Below are 5440 nucleotides of genomic sequence, written 5' to 3' on the forward strand. Positions count from 1 at the left end.
AGACATAGACTTTGGCATAAACTGGTCCATAGAAGACTGGGTTAATGTGGGACACGGAGTAGGCCTACTTGACTGAGTGGATACATCTCCACGTGTGGAGGTGCTGGTTCCACCACTATCACTAGCAGGCCCGCTAGTTTCTCGAAGCTCCGCTACAGCTGGCTTCACAGTTGGGTGCACAGTTCGCATATGCTGGTGTAGGTTTGTGCGTAGAACCGGCTTTATATGAGATTTTGTTTTGGCAAATTCTACACTGTGCTCTAGCATTGTCTACATTATTAAAATGCATCCAGATGCTACTGTGCTTCCGACTCATTTTCCAGCTGTTGTTTTCACAGCTGTCCTTCTTCTCTCGCCTTGGCTGCTAAGTGTGTGAGTGAGTTGGCTCGGCCCTCCCACACGCATCTTTGGTTCATTGGTTGACACTGCGGGTCTGATTGACAGGAACAACAGGTGAGGCTGTTTGTCTGAGTAGACAGTCAGAACGAATGTGTGCGCGCTTGAGCATTTAGGCCTATATTATTTAATATATTTTTTCGTTCTTTGAATTAGTTCATTCTATTAAATTAAATCTTTTGATTATTCATGTCTTCATTTTTTATTTATTTTTAATAAATAGATTCGGCTCTTCTGATATGCGAGCCGGCTCCCAACGTTCACTTACAAGAGCCGGCTCTTAGAGCCGACTCGTTCGCGAACGACCCTTCACAACGCTGCACTTGTACTACAACGCATAATAAGCACCATCTTCATTCCAGGGCTACAAATGCACAATGAACTTGAATACCTCTAAACAGTAAAATACAATGTAATACTCATGTACTGATGTACCATACACGTATAGAATTACAGGGCATATCAATTATGCACTGGGGGACATTATCCTATACAAATACAGGGTTAAAATGTCCGAAATTATTTGACAACCAAAGCAGAGCTAGCCACCTCACAATACTAGCTAGCTCGCAGTAGAAACGACTAATTAGCATAACCATAAATTTGACATTATCGTTGCAAAGTGCATCTTCAGACATAAATACCTGAAAGATATTAAATATTGACTAATATATCAACAAGGACACAAACTGGCCTTGGCTAACACTATGAAATCTAACTAGTGGGAATGGCTGCAAGGATGGCTGGAACATTCTTTCACTTTACTTCTCATGAGCTGATCTTCTCCGAGCTGGAGATTGCCCCGCATGCTCTGCTCCACTTCACCACTGGGCGGAGCTACAGCTCTGATATGATGAACTAACATTACTGATATGATTAACTGCAAAGTCTTCAAAGCCTTTTGTACAGCCGCCCCTGAATTCACTATATTAATTCACTCCTAAGAAAGGCTCAATAGTAAACTTGACTATCTTGACTTACTTAACTCTTACTTGCATATCTTACCCAAACTTAACAGGCATGAAACCAGATGTCTAGGGGTGTCTAGCCACCCCATCAACAGATGGCCTGGCTAGGTATAACCACTAATAACAAATAAACACTAGTCCAGTACTTAAACGATGGAAAGGGTTCTCTGTACTAGTAGAGTAGAGGAGCTGCTGTCCGTAACAGCCGGGCAGGAACACTTAGTCCATCAGGGGCACACTGTGGTGAGAATGTCCTCCTGGGAGAGGGGTGAATGCCATTGATGGAATGCTGCATTGTTCCAACAGCAGGAAACAGTCCGAACTACTAAGGCAGAAAACTAGGGGGAACACCTGACTGCTTAGCTAGTAGGGCACCAGGGACACCTGAGTATCTGGTGATTGGGGAGCTAAGGACAGGGCCACCTAAAGGCCTGGCAACATGGCCTGACTAATAACTAAGGGCAGGACACTGCGGCAAGTAAAGACTGGCAGACAGGTCCAACTACGTGGCCCAACAGGTCAGAGGAAACAGTCTCTGGGGCTGACACAGTCTAAGACTCGAAGGAGAGAGAACTCTGGGATCCATTGGCAGGAGCTGGCTTGTCCCATAGAGCAGGGCCAGGTAGTAGCTCTATGGCCGACAGCGTAAAGGGCGGAGACTGCCCAACCGGATCAGGCAGGGACCTCCAGATGAGGTCCCTGCCTGATCTTAGGGTCAGGAGCCTGATCCAAGCTGATAATTGGGCTGAGCTGAGGTCTCACAGCAGGGACAGACATGTTCTCCAGAGAAGACAGCCGAGCTCCCCAGGCAGGGTGTGACTGTGGACCCTGGGCTAGAGCTACAGAGGGTTCTCGAAGACTTGCAGGTTCGGGCTCCCAATGGTGCCAGGGTGGACCTCACAGGCAGGGACTAGTGGAGGTTGCAGGGCAGAGGACTTAAGGGACCAGATGTCAGGGTCGAGCTCTGGCCTCTCAGGAGGTGTCGCTGAAGGTCTCCGACGAGGAGCAGACGGAGGCTCCCCCACAGGGTCGGAGAGGACCTTGCTGGCAAGGACTGGATGGGACCTCAGGGCGGAGGCTGAAGCGGCCCCTGTGGAGGAAGCCATGGTGGGCTCCCTCTCAAGACCAGGTGGGGGCTCCCCAACATAGCTGGGCTGGTGTCTTTGTGCTGAGGTAAGTGGGAACTGCACTGCATGGGCAGCCGGTGTCTGGAAGCCAAGGCCAAGTGGTGGGCCCATGGCTGGAGATGAACTGGGCTCCTCATCAGGAGCAGGTGGGGGGGCTTGTCATTTGCTTCTGTTGAAGCCCCCCTCACTGAAACAGGGATGACTCAATGTAAAGTCATGTAAAGACAGATGATGGCCCCTGGGCTGCAGCTGGTGCCAGAGATACTGCGACTGGGGCTGAGGATCCCTGGGCTGCGGCTGATGGCAACCAGGGAGATGCTGGCTGATGATCTGCATCAAAGGCCGTCTGTGGGCCTGTGGCTGCAACATGATGGCTCTCTGTTGCAGGAGCTGGTGACCTAAAGATAGGGCCAGGTTGTACCATCAGGTCCAGCCGGGCTGCCCGGGTGACTGAAGCAGTCTGGGCCCCCGTGGGTGGAGAACGCTGCTCCTCATGCTTGCCAGACAGTGAGTCTGACTTGAAAGGAGTAGGCTGCGCTCCTATAGCAGGAACAGACAGGAGACTGGAGCACGGGGTAGACTAGGCCCCATAGTCAGTTGCATACAGGAACCTGAGGGAAGAATAGGTTAGCTTTGTAGGGATCAGCAGTAACCCCAGTAACCCCAGACTGGGCCCCATCTGTGGTAGCTGGTCTGGGCCTCAAGACAGAGGTAGGCAGAGCCCCTGTGGCTGGATAGGGCTGTAGCACCATGTTGGTCTGGAGCACCACGGGGGCTACTGCTGGCTGATGCTCTGTAGCCAGAGCAGCTGAAGAGTCCCTCGTTGATTAACTTTGGCTCTGTAGCAGGAGCGGGTGGAAACTCTGGAACAGCGGCTGGCTGCAGGCTACTGTTGGCTGATGGGTCCTTTGTGGCGGCAGACTGAAACATCTGGTCAGGAACAGGCTGAAAACCCATGCTGAGGGCAAATTAAGAACCAATGGCAGGGACGGGTAGACACACTCTGGCACCGGGAGCGGGCTGGTACTTCACACTGGGAGTGTTTAGGAGCTGACACTGGTGGAGGAGTAGCCAACTGACAGGTGGAGTGAGCGCCGTGACTGAGGGAACTCAAACATTTGATTTGATTTGATTCATAGCTCCGGCGGGAGGGTCTTGGTAGCCGCACTGTAGGCTTGGAGTGTCACTCCGATGACACAGAAGTAGTGACTTATCACTTGCTGGAGGCCACATTGGAGGGTTAGGCCACTCACTGTTGTCATACTGTCCATCGCAAGCCGTATCTTCTTTGTTGGGTGATGGCTTCGTATGCTCAACCAGCTCTGACACGGACCGTGGTGGTGCCAGCAGACATCTATCTGCTGGAAGGGTACATCTGGGTGAGGGCTCTGTAGGGGCTGGCTTAGTGGGAGAGAGACTAGCTATAGACTGGGATGTGAGCTGTGGCATCACAGAGCTGTACCATCTCTTCGTGTTGCTCACGTAGCTGAGCGAGCCAGACTTGTATGGCCCGCTGGGACTGCCGCAGCTGGGCTCTCTTGCTCAATGTACTCTCTCACTAGCTCGTGCTCTGTAGGGGGCTTCCTGTGTTCCCAGTGACTGTTGTAGACCATGGACAGACCTCTGTTTCTCCTTCCTCTGCTTACTGTGGCTCATCCTTCTGCTCCCGTGGGTCAGATGAGGGTTTAGGACAGACCTGTACTCTCTGAATGTCTCCCACTCATCTGGAATTGTGTCCCATCTGGCCTGGCTGGATAGGAAGGGACTGGGTGGCGTGAGGGGTGTCACCTTGGCAGCTTCCTCCATGAGAGGCTGAAGGTAATCTTCTTGCCAATGGACATACTGTGCTGTGCTAGTATAACTTGGATAAGGTGAGGCTTGGTACCTTTGATGATCAGACCAGTCCCAGGCTTCACCGGTAACATGCTGCACCTAGAACCGGGAGTAAACACCTTTATCCGGCTCGAACGGACCCCTATGTAAATGAGGACTTGGTGGACTGTATATTCCTTCAGTTAGATTTTACTTTGCATGTTCGCTCCCATGTGCTGGTAAGGGCACAGATGACAGACAGGTAGGATTCCAGTTGAGGTGGTTTAATTACGCTGAAGATGCACAGGCATGGAACAGCAACGCACAATGTACGTAGTATGGATAGCACCATCATCTTCATTGCACAATGAATTTGAATACCTCTAAACAGTGAAATACAATGTAATACTGATCTAATGATGTACCATACATACACCTATACAATTACAGGGCATATAACGAGGCACTGGGGGACAACATCCTATACAAATACAGGGTTAAATGTCCCGAAATGATATGACAACCAAAACAGAGCTCGCCAGCTCACAATAACTACTTGTAGCTTGCAGTAGAAACTATAATTAGCTTAACCATCAATATCACATTATTGTCGCAGAGTGCGTCTTCATACAAAAAACATCTGAAAGATATGCACGTACATATCAACAACACTGACCTTGGCTAAAACAATAATCTAACTGCTAGGAAAACATAATGATGTCTGGAACTTTCTCTCACCTGACCTCTGATTTGGCAGACTCACAAAACATACATAATTTGTGTCTTGAGTGGTGTAGTGTGCCCTTGGCTATCTGTAAATACAAAATTAAAAAAATTGCCATTTGGTTTGACAACAATAAGGAATTTGAAATGATTTATACTTTTACTTTTGATACTTGAGTATATTTTAGCAATTACATTTACTTTTGAAACGTAGGTATATTTAAAACCAAATACTTTTAGACTTTTACTTAAATAGTATTTTATCTGGGTGACTTTCACTTTTCTATTAGAGGTATTTTTACTTTTACTCGGGTGTGACAATTGGGTACTTTATACACCACTGAAAATGTATACATTTCCAACCACTAGGGTAGTAATAGTAGCCTATCGAAAATGAAACAATATTTGCATATT

Source organism: Oncorhynchus kisutch, linkage group LG19 (genome assembly GCF_002021735.2).
Source record: "Oncorhynchus kisutch isolate 150728-3 linkage group LG19, Okis_V2, whole genome shotgun sequence".
NCBI classification, from domain to species: Eukaryota; Metazoa; Chordata; class Actinopteri; order Salmoniformes; family Salmonidae; genus Oncorhynchus; species Oncorhynchus kisutch.